The sequence below is a fragment of the Mustela nigripes genome, chromosome 4 (assembly GCF_022355385.1).
Source record: "Mustela nigripes isolate SB6536 chromosome 4, MUSNIG.SB6536, whole genome shotgun sequence".
Lineage (NCBI taxonomy): Eukaryota > Metazoa > Chordata > Mammalia > Carnivora > Mustelidae > Mustela > Mustela nigripes.
The window spans coordinates 171,360,488-171,371,565 of record NC_081560.1 but is presented as its reverse complement, the minus strand read 5'-3'; the positions used below and the strand labels follow the sequence as shown (position 1 = coordinate 171,371,565).

At 39.1% G+C, this 11,078-nt stretch overlaps 1 pseudogene; it reads left to right on the top strand.

The window, feature by feature from the left end:
* Window positions 1-5,896: 5,896 nt before the first annotated feature.
* Window positions 5,897-7,295, top strand: LOC132015386 (26S proteasome regulatory subunit 7-like; annotated as a pseudogene).
* Window positions 7,296-11,078: the final 3,783 nt, after the last annotated feature.

Genomic DNA, 11,078 nt, shown 5'->3' with positions numbered 1-11,078 from the left:
TCTACTTACACTATTTTTCACTTAAATTATTGCTCACTATAGAAGGGAAAGCAACCCTATCATTCAACTTCCTAATATCCTTTTAATTGGTCAGTTATTTAGGGTTCTTCATTTTGTCATTCCTAGTTAAACTGGACAATCTTTTCTAAAAATATCAGACTTGTTTAGGGTAATTAAAAATGCCCAAAGTAATACTGTAAATGAAGGTACATCTAATGGAGAAGAGCTTGTACCACTCCTATACTATTACAAACAGTGTTTTAGCTCTCCAAGTGATTTATCTGTTTAGGCACAATTTGTTACCTTTCTTTTACATCTTTGTGAGCAAGATTTGCAAGTGCATCATTGGCAGATTTGATCAGTGAATTCATATCCTCTTACATAGTCCTTTGTCACCTTAGCTGTCTTTCTACAAATGCATTTATTTCCACATAAAACAGTACATGACTTCAGTTTAATTATAGCAGAGGCAAAGGGCAAAGAATCACAGAGATTTTGATAAGCAGAAAGTCTTATTCCTGAAGATCCCAAAGATTAGAACTTTACGAGGATTTCCACACTGACATTTTGGGCTCACTTTTTATGAGTGAAGTTTCTCACCTGCCTTCATTCTCATCAGGGCAACGTCATCTCAGTGTAGAGCTAACTGATTTCTAGTTACCCAGTATGCAAGAAAGAAGTCAAATCATTAGGCTTCAGAGTTCTGCTGAGACATCAACCCCTAGTCTCTGGTCATTCTATTCCCTTCTGCATGGAGTGCACTGCCACCCGCTGATTTGTAGACACTCACTGTAGAGCAGCATTCCTGGGAGTCAGAACTCCCAGAAGGATCTGATCTAGTCAGGACCTGCTCTCAAGTTTCCTGCTGGACTACATAAAAAGTATTTTTATTTTCTGGTGTTGTCATTTGCTAAATGAAATTTTATAAACACAGAAGATTAAAATTGGAAAATAGAAAATTATCATTGTGTATATCCTTTTCTATTCTCTTGATCCCATCAACCTAGTGCACACACAGACTAGAGCCCTCAGTTATAACTCAGCTTCCTTGCTTTCATCTCCTTCCATGAATCTTTCAGTATTTACACTTCTGCTCAATATACTGAGATGGATGGCATTGTCCCCTGATAGACACCAATGTTGGCTCCTCAGGCACTGGAATGTTTGCTCTCCTCACTAATTTTTCCATAATCCCGAAAGTTCATTTTCCCTGCTCATATCCTTATAGTGTGCTCATTTTTCAAATATCTATCTTCCAATATAGTGTTTTCAAGGTAACAGCATTTTCCCAGAGGACTTATCTGATTAGTGCTCAGCAGGATGTTGCAACTGTTGGCAACTCCGCCCAGTTACCTCCAGCTTTACAGCTTGTGGAGTTAGCCCCACTGCCCACTCACCAAGAGCTGAGAAAGTGCAGAGGAAAGGGCCAGGAATTCAAAATATTAAGAAACAGTAAAAGCTGGGAATATGAAAGCCCTCAGAAACATTGTTAAGATTCTTACTTCTCTAGTAGCTACTTTGTGTTTATCATAATAGGCTAGTTCAGGAGATCTGCCTTAAACATGAACATAAATACCAGCCTGGATCACAGATGATTTTCATAAAGCCTAACTCCATGAACACTGAGTAGACACCATCAAAATCACTCACAGTAAATGTCAAGCTAAATAAAAGAACAGATTCTTTAGCTAAGGCATGCTTAATCTTGGACCATAGCCAATATGGGGATTCACTGAAATGCACAGTTTAAGAAGATACAAGAGCAGGAGATGCTCTTGGATTCAAGACTCCAGTGGGCACAAAGATCTCTACCTATTGACCTCCAGTTGCCAATTACAACAGATATTCACTGAGCACTAAGTTAGAAGCATTATGCTAAGTGCTCTGTAATTGCTATCTTACTCAGTCTTCCAACACCCTAGTAGAGGAGGGAACTGATGATGCATGGAGAAGTTAATAGGGATCTTGCCTAAGGTGATATCACAAGAAAATAGGAAATCTGAATTAAAGTACAATACTGTAGCTGGCAAATACAACTTTTAACTATCATGCTAAAGTAGAATATGTACTATGCCTATGTACAAGTGTGGAGAAGGAGAAGGGAGGGACAAGAGAAACAACAGAGGGAGAGAAAGGGAGAGATACAGAGAGGGAAAGTATCATGAAACAGTGCATGGCCCTGCCTCTTACAATTGCTTTTTCTGACCCTAGAAGGGATAAGACACTGACTCTGCTGTTCACTTCCATAGAGTGCTTCACAAATGCTCCTTGTATTAGAAGCATGTTGCCATCATGTATATCATCTTGGTGCTTAAATATATTAATTAGCATTCGTTATGGCCTCTAAACACAAGCCAAATTAAACATCAGTCCTAAAAGCAAAGGAACCATTATTACTCTGGTGCGAAACTGCATTGTGGTGATCTCCCTGAGATACAGTATTATGTTTTCCATCATGGCTTCTTTCTCAGCAGTCTTCAGGAGCAATGGTAGGTTGATCTCAGGTACTGCCTTTAGAACTTTACATCTCAGTGAGATGCAGTTCCTTTCTGCTTCTAGAATCAGAGGCCACACATCATCACAGGGCTTTTATTTATTGTTGTTGTAATCTTTCATAATAAGGAAAATATTCTGTGAGGAGTGTAAGAAGTCCAGGTTTACAATGAGATATCACCTCACACCAGTCAGAATGGCTAAAATTAACAAGTCAGGAAATGATAGATGCTGGCAAGGATGTGGAGAAAGGGGAACCCTCCTACACTGTTGGGGGGAATGTAAGCTGGTGAAACCACTCTGGAAAACAGCATAGAGGTTCCTCAAAATGTTGAAAACAGAATTATCCTATGATTCAGCAATTGCAGTACTGGGTATTTACCCTAAAGATACAAACATAGTGATCTGAAGGGGCACATGCACCCGAATGTTTATAGCAGCAATGTCTACAATAGCCAAACTATGGAAAGAACCTAGATGTTCAACAACAGATGAATGGATAAAGAAGATGTGGTATATATACACAATGGAATACTATGCAGCCATCAAAAGAAATGAAATCTTGCCATTTGCAACGTCGTGGATGGAACTAGAGGGTATCATGCTTAGCGAAATAAGTTAATCGGAGAAAGACAACTGTCATATGATCTCCCTGATACGAGGAAGTGGAGATGCAACATAGGGGGTTAAGGGGGTAAGAGAAGAATAAATAAAACAAGATGGGATTGGGAGGGAGACAAACCATAAGTGACTCTTAATCTCACAAAACAAACTGAGGGTTGCTGGGGGAAGTGGAGTTGGGAGAAGGGGGGTGGGATTATGGACATTGGGGAGAGTATGTGCTTTGGTGAGTGCTTTGAAGTGTGTAAACCTGGCGATTCACAGACCTGTACCCCTGGGGATAAAAATATATTATATGTTTATAAAAAATTAAAAAAATTATTAAAAACTTATATATATATAAAAGAAGTCTGGGTTTTGAGAAAAATCTTTCAATAAAATTAAAGCAAAAGCAATTCAAGTTGCCACCCAGTGATAGGAGATTTTTAGATGTTTACAAGTATCCTAAACATTTTAATGACCCAATATTATTATGTATATTTCCTGTGAGAATGTGCATATTCACAGAAACATGAATACAAAAAAATACTTGTCATATAAGGATGTAATAATGAAGGTAAAGATGGAACAGAAAAGTGAGAGACTGGGCACAGCCAAGGACAAGGACAGATGAGAATCACACAAATAACTTAGTTTTGTTCCCTTTCTTGTCCACTTGCCTACATCTTAAAGGATTTTTGTGGTTGATATGCTTTGCTCTTTCCCTGGAAATACATTATAATAAAACACTTTCACAAGCATCCCCATCTCAGGGTCTGCTTCTTAATCCCTACTCAGGAGACAATATCCTTTACTAAATGTCATCTGGTCCCTCTCTCATTTACTAAATCCCTGGACAGTGCTTCTTTAGTCTTCAAAATAAATTTCTTTCACTGTTGCTCTTGTCTAGGCATGCTTGTGAGCAACCCAAGATAAATATACTAAATGAACTCAGATAACCAGCACCAAGCTAATATGCCCTTTGTGCAAGTCATCAGTATTTATGCTTGCATTCTCCTGTACCACTCCCTTTAATGAGGTAGAAGGGGGCTCCTGACTCACGGACTCCAAATCTAATAAGCATGGGGTCATAATCCTATTTACTTGGTGGGAATTGTTAAGATAATGGATGTCCTTTCTTTTGATTGTGTACTACTTTATTTATAGGAGATTTACTTTGCTAATTACATCTTATTCTAGCTAATGTGAAATCAGTTTTCACCCCAGACATCTGCATGTGACTGAAATGGTTGAAGTTGACCCAAATAATGTTAAGTGGCTGGCAGAACTAGCCAGGCAGTTAGTTATACTACAAGGGAGTGACAAGATACATACAACAGTTACATCTTGAGAATCCATGATGTGCTAAGAGCTGAGTCCTTCCTACAGTGCATCTCAGAGTGTTCAGTACATCCTGGGACTTTGGTTACAATACGGATACTCTCATCTCTCAAGACGGGAACAACTAGCTATCTGTCTCTTCCCTGACAGAGCTCCTTATTCATTTTATAACGCTCTACCAGTTATTATTATTATTACAATTATTCTATCAAATTATTTCAAGCAGTTATTTTAAAACAGTAGATAGTTTCTCATGTTATTACCAACAATAAACTCAGTCCTTTCTTTTTCTACCTCTCTCTACCCACCCCCCCACCCCACTTTGGTTTCCTAGTGACATCTACTTTCAGTTCAATAAGCTGTATCTTCATGTAGCTATTTAAAATAGAATTCCTCTTTGCTATCATCTTTCCTTCCAATCTTCAAGAGAAGAACAGTGTTGTGCTCAAATAAATTGGTCATGCTAACCTTAATGTTCTCCTCAGCTTAAGGAAACTTGAGACAGGTTTCTTCTTGACAGTAAGCCCTTGATCTCTCTGTTCTCAAAGCACTTTCTTTAGAAAACTTGAAACTATAAATTCTCTCTGCGTCCCTGTGAGATTTAAATCTTCTCCCAGTCTCTGCCCAGCTTTCTATATATATATTTCTCAGTGACCTGGTAATTATCTCTTTCAAATGTTATCATCAAGGAAGATAGGGTCCTTATCTCCCAGTATCTGGGAAAATAGGAACCTAACATTGATGAGCACCATTTAACAAAACCAGATGTTCTAATCCCAACCTTCTCTCCAATATCGGCCAGTATTTTTCTACTAGTTTGCCTTAGTACTGAAAAACCCTTTACCTTGTTTCAGTGAACTTGAGTTCAGTCTCTCTTACCTTACCTCAATAGTCATAAGTCAGTCTACCTTGTCTAACTCTGTCCGGCACAATTTTCCTATGATGACATCCATCCTCATTTTGTTGTGATAACTCAAGCCACTGAAGATAGAGAACAAAAGAACAGAGAAACACAAAGGAGTGTCTGGAATGAGCAGTGCTGCATAAGGTCAAAAATTTCTTCCCCAGGGCATTGCTGGAGTCAGCCTCGGGGATGTAAGTAGACCTTCCTCATTCAGCTTTTGGGCCTTATTTCCATCCCTCTGCTCCACAATCTCCACCTGAACATCTCACTGCTCAGCTCCACCTCCCCCCAATAGCCATTCTTTGTTATCCCAATATGAATTCAGATTTCCATACTAAGTGGGGGGTCACCAATCTTTACTAGGCCAAAAGGAAATATGGAGGTTTGGGAGTGTCAATTTTGCTTTGCATCCTGACTCTACCATTATAAAGAGGATGAACTTTAAGATGTGCTTTGATCTTTATAAGCCCCAGTTACACATTTTCCCAAAATGTAAATATTATTACTTAGATTTCATGATTACTCTGAGAGTAATGGAAAGTATGTAAAGCGAATCACTGAGCAGTTGAGGCCCTCAGAACAACGAAAATGCCGGATTACCTCGGTGCCGATCAGCGGAAAACCAAAGAGGAGGAGAAGGATGACAAGCCTATCCGAGCTCTGGATGAGGGGGATATTGCCTTGCTGAAAACTTACGGTCAAAGCACTTACTCTAGGCAGATAAAGCAGGTTGAAGATGACATTCAACAGCTTCTCAAGAAAATTAATGAGCTCACTGGTATTAAAGAGTCTGATACTGGCCTGGCCCCACCAGCACTCTGGGATTTGGCTGCAGATAAGCAAACACTGCAGAGTGAACAGCCTTTGCAGGTTGCAAGGTGTACGAAGATAATCAATGCTGACTCGGAGGACCCAAAGTACATTATCAATGTGAAGCAGTTTGCCAAGTTTGTGGTGGACCTCAGTGATCAGGTAGCACCTACCGACATTGAAGAAGGGATGAGAGTTGGGGTGGACAGAAATAAGTATCAGATTCACATTCCGCTGCCTCCCAAGATTGACCCAACAGTCACCATAATGCAGGTGGAAGAAAAACCTGATGTCACTTACAGTGATGTGGGTGGCTGTAAGGAACAGATTGAGAAACTTCGAGAAGTAGTTGAAACCCCATTACTTCATCCAGAAAGATTTGTTAACCTTGGCATTGAGCTTCCCAAGGGTGTGCTGCTCTTTGGTCCACCTGGTACAGGCAAGACCCTCTGTGCTTGGGCAGTTGCTAACAGGATTGATGCTTGCTTCATTCGAGTTATTGGATCTGAACTTGTACAGAAGTACGTCGGTGAGGGGGCTCGAATGGTTTGTGAGCTCTTTGAAATGGCCAGAACAAAAAAAGCTTGCCTCATCTTCTTTGATGAAATTGATGCTATTGGAGGGGCTCGTTTTGATGATGGTGCTGGAGGAGACAACGAAGTGCAGAGAACAATGCTGGAACTGATCAATCAGCTGGACGGTTTTGATCCTCGAGGTAACATTAAAGTGATGATGGCCACTAACAGACCAGACACCCTGGATCCAGCACTCATGAGGCCAGGGAGACTGGACAGAAAGATTGAATTCAGCTTACCTGATCTAGAGGGTCGGACTCACATTTTTAAGATTCATGCTCATTCAATGAGTGTCAAAAGAGGTATCAGATTTGAATTGTTAGTGCAACTGTGTCCAAATAGCACTAGTGCGAAGATTAGAAGCGTCTGCACAGAAGCCGGAATGTTTGCCATCAGAGCATGGCGAAAAATTGCTACCGAGAAGGATTTCTTGGAGGCTGTAAATAAGGTCAATTAAGTCTTACGCCAAATTCACTGCTACTCCCCGCTATATGACATACAACTGATCCTGAAGGCTTTCATGAAAACTTCCTTTCACTGGAATCCTAACTTTATTAAATAGCCTTGTTAATAACAAGGACACAAAGGACACACACAAAAATAAAGCATTTCAAATTGTAAAAAAAAAAAAAAGAAAGAAAAGAAAAGAAAGAAAGTATGTAAAGCAACTGATACACCCTGAAAAAAAAAAACCAAACAATTAAAACATAAGTATGGGACAAGCATTAGTTTTCCCTGCAGTGAAAACAGGTTGCTGAAAAGAAACAAAAAAGCATTGCAAAGTAGCAATAATTTCTAATTTTGATAGTTCAGATCTCAGCTATTAGAGTCCTACTGCTTCTTTGCAACCTTGACACTAATTTGCTGTGAAAACTTCTTATTTTTTGATGACTGATTTATGAGAGAAAATCTCTTGTGTGTATAAATAGGGATCAGTGAATATTAATAGCCATCCATGCAGGGCACATGGTGAAGTTAATTTCTTTTTGTGGCAGGTCCTGAGATTCTCCATTCTAAGAATCTCAGGGTGCTTTCAGATGAAAAGTAATAAAGAACAGTGGTTATGTTTCCAGATTCATTTTAGAAAGACAGCTCCAAGTGCCAGGGTTGTACAGTCAGTTAAGTGTCTGACACTTAGGTTCCAGGAGTTCAGCTAGATAGTTATCAAACCATTCCAAATACCTATAAACTCAACAGGAGATAGAAGAGGAGAAGAGAAGCAATTCTACGAACAGAAAATCAACCACTTTTTGGAAGGTAGGACTTGTGGAGAAGAGAATCCAAAGTGATGGGAAGATAGACTGCAGGGGGAGGGGCAAGCTCCTGATAAGCATTGGAGCAATGGAGCACAAAATCAGAACTTTCAGAAGTCTTCTCCACTGAGGGACGTCACTCCAGAGGCTAAGCAAGGGTGGAGCCCTCACAGGGACAGTGTCATCTCGGGGGGGGGGGGCACAGAAAGACTGGGGGGGTCTGAGTGTGGCAGAACTGCCAGTTATTGAGAGAGGAAGCTGACTATAGAGATGGAGTGGAGGAGTGAGCTCTCAGCTTGGGGTTACCGTAAACCATGATCCAAGGCACAGTCTAACCACTGCTCTTTGAGCAGGGACCCCACAAGTGGCAGATCTGGAAAGACCCCTTTTTTCCTCCTCTAGGAGGAACAGCGCAGGAATGTGTGGCTGGAATATGCTGCATTTGGAGACTCCCAAGGGGCAGTGCACCAAATATAGAAAGGCTCACAGGCTGGGTGAGCATGGAGCACGACCAGAGACCAGGGAGATGGGAGGGATTGACTGCTTTTCTCTGAAGGCACACTGAGGAGTGGGGCCCCGAGCTCTCAGCTTCTCTGGACCAGTGATTGGGTGGCTGCCATTCTCATTCTGATCCTCCAAAGCTCCTTGGAAAGTGATCACGAAACAAAAGCTACCGAGAGCTAACCCAAGCAGATTACTTAGTCTGGCCCCAGTCAAGAGTGGTGCAATTCCACCTCTGGCAAAGACATTTGAGAATCACTGCAACAGGCCCCTCCTGAATATCAGCAGGAACATCCTGCCAAGACCAAGTTCATTAATCAATGAGAACTGCAGAACTCCAGAGCTAGGGGAAAGCAACACATAGAATTCGTGACTTTTCCCCCATGATCCTTTAGTCTTGCAAAGGTAATTTTTTTTTTAATTTTAATTTTTTTCTTATTCTTTTTTTTAACTTTTCTTTTTCCTCTTTTAGTGTTTCTTAACTATTTTATCTTACCAATATCTTTTAAAAATCTTTTACAATTTTCATTGTTATGGTCATATTTTATCCTTTCATTGATTTTAACCTTATTTTTTGTATTCATATAGTTTTTTTTCTTTAAAATTTTGGTATACCATTTCTTCTAATAGACCAAAATATACCCTAAATCTATCACAGGGCTTTGTTCTAGTCTCCAGCATGAGCAAATACTCTCCACTTTCTTTTTCTTTCTTTTCCCAACCAACTTATATTATCAATTCTTTTTTAGAATTTTTTAAAATTTTCATCTTTACAGTCATATTCCATCCCTTAATTGTGTTTATCCTTATTTTTTGTATACATATAAGTTTTCTTTCTTTAAAATTGTGGAAATTTGTTTCTTCTAAGAGAACGAAAAACACGCAAAATCAAGTGGGTGGCTCTGTTCTATTCACCAGTCTAATATATATGTATATGTGTATATATGTGTATATATATATATATATATATACACACAAAATTTATATATATATATATATATATAAATTTAAAAAAAAATACCCCCTTTTTTTCTCCCTTCTTCTGATTTGGTTAGCATACATTTTTCTGGGGTCTTTGCCACCCTTTTAGTATTTTATCCTCTCGTACATATATTCTTATCTGAGTAAAATAATAAGGCAGAAAAACTCACCACAAAAAAAAAAAAAAAGAACAAAAGGCAGTACTGAAGGCTAGGGACATAATCAATACGGACATTGGTAATATGTCAGATCTAGAGTTCAAAATGGTGATTCTCAAGGTGCTAGCTGGGCTTGAAAAAGGCATGGAAGATAATAAGATTGGTAAACCCCTGGCAAGACTTATCCAAAAGAGAAAGGACCCAAATTAATAAAATCATGAATGAAAGAGGAGAGATCACAACCAATATTGAAGACATACAAACAATTATAAGAACATATTATGAGCAACTATATGCCAGCATATTTGACAATCTGGAAGAAATTGATGCATTCCTAGGGACATATAAACTCCCAAATCTGAACCAGGAAGAAATAGAAAACCTGAACAGACTCATAACCAGTAAGGATATTGAAGTAGTCATCAAAAATCTCCCAACAAACAAGAGCCCAGGGACAGACAGCTTCCCAAAGGAATTCTACCAAACAGTTGAAGAAGAATTAATACCTATTCTCCTGAAACTGTTCCAAAAAATAGAAATGGAAGGAAAATTTCCAAACTCCTTTTATGAGGCCAGCATTACCTTGATCCGAAAACCAGCAAAGACGCCATCACAAAGGAAAATTACAGACCAATATCCTTGATGAACATAGATGCAAAAATTCTCATCAAAATACTAGCCAATAGGATCCAACAGTACATTAAAAGGATTATTCTCCACAACCAAGTGGGATTCTTTCCTGGGCTGCAAGGTTGGTTCAACATCTGCAAATTACTCAGTGTGATACAATACGTTAATAAAAGAAAAAGAAGAACCATACGATACTCTCAATAGATACTAAAAAAGCATGACAAAGTACAGCATCCTCTCATAATTAAAACTCTTCAAAGTGTAGGCATAGAGGGTACATACCTCAATATCATAGAAGCCATCTATGAAAAACCCACAGTGAATATCATTTTCAATGGGGAAAAACAGAGAGCTTTTCCCACAAGGTCAGGAACATGACAGGGATGTCCATTATCACCACTGCTATTCAACATAGTACTAGAAGTTCTAGCCTCAGCAATCAGACAACAAAAAGAAATAGAAGTCATTCAGAGCAGAAAAGAAGTCAAACTCTCACTCTTTGCAGATGATATGATACTTTATGTGGAAAACCCAAAAGACTCCACTCCAAATATGCTAGAACTTGTACAGGAATTCAGTAAAGTGTCAGGGTATAAAATCAATGCACAGAAATCAGTTGCATTTCTACACACCAACAGCAAGATAGAAGAAAGAGGAATTAAGGGGTAGCACTTACAATTGCACCCAAAACCATAACATACCTAGGAATAAACCTAAACCAAAGTGGCAAAGAATCTGTACTCAGAAAACTATAAAACTCATGAAAGAAATTGAGGAAGATACAAAGAAATGGAAAAACTTTCCATGCTTATGTATTGGAAGAACAAATATT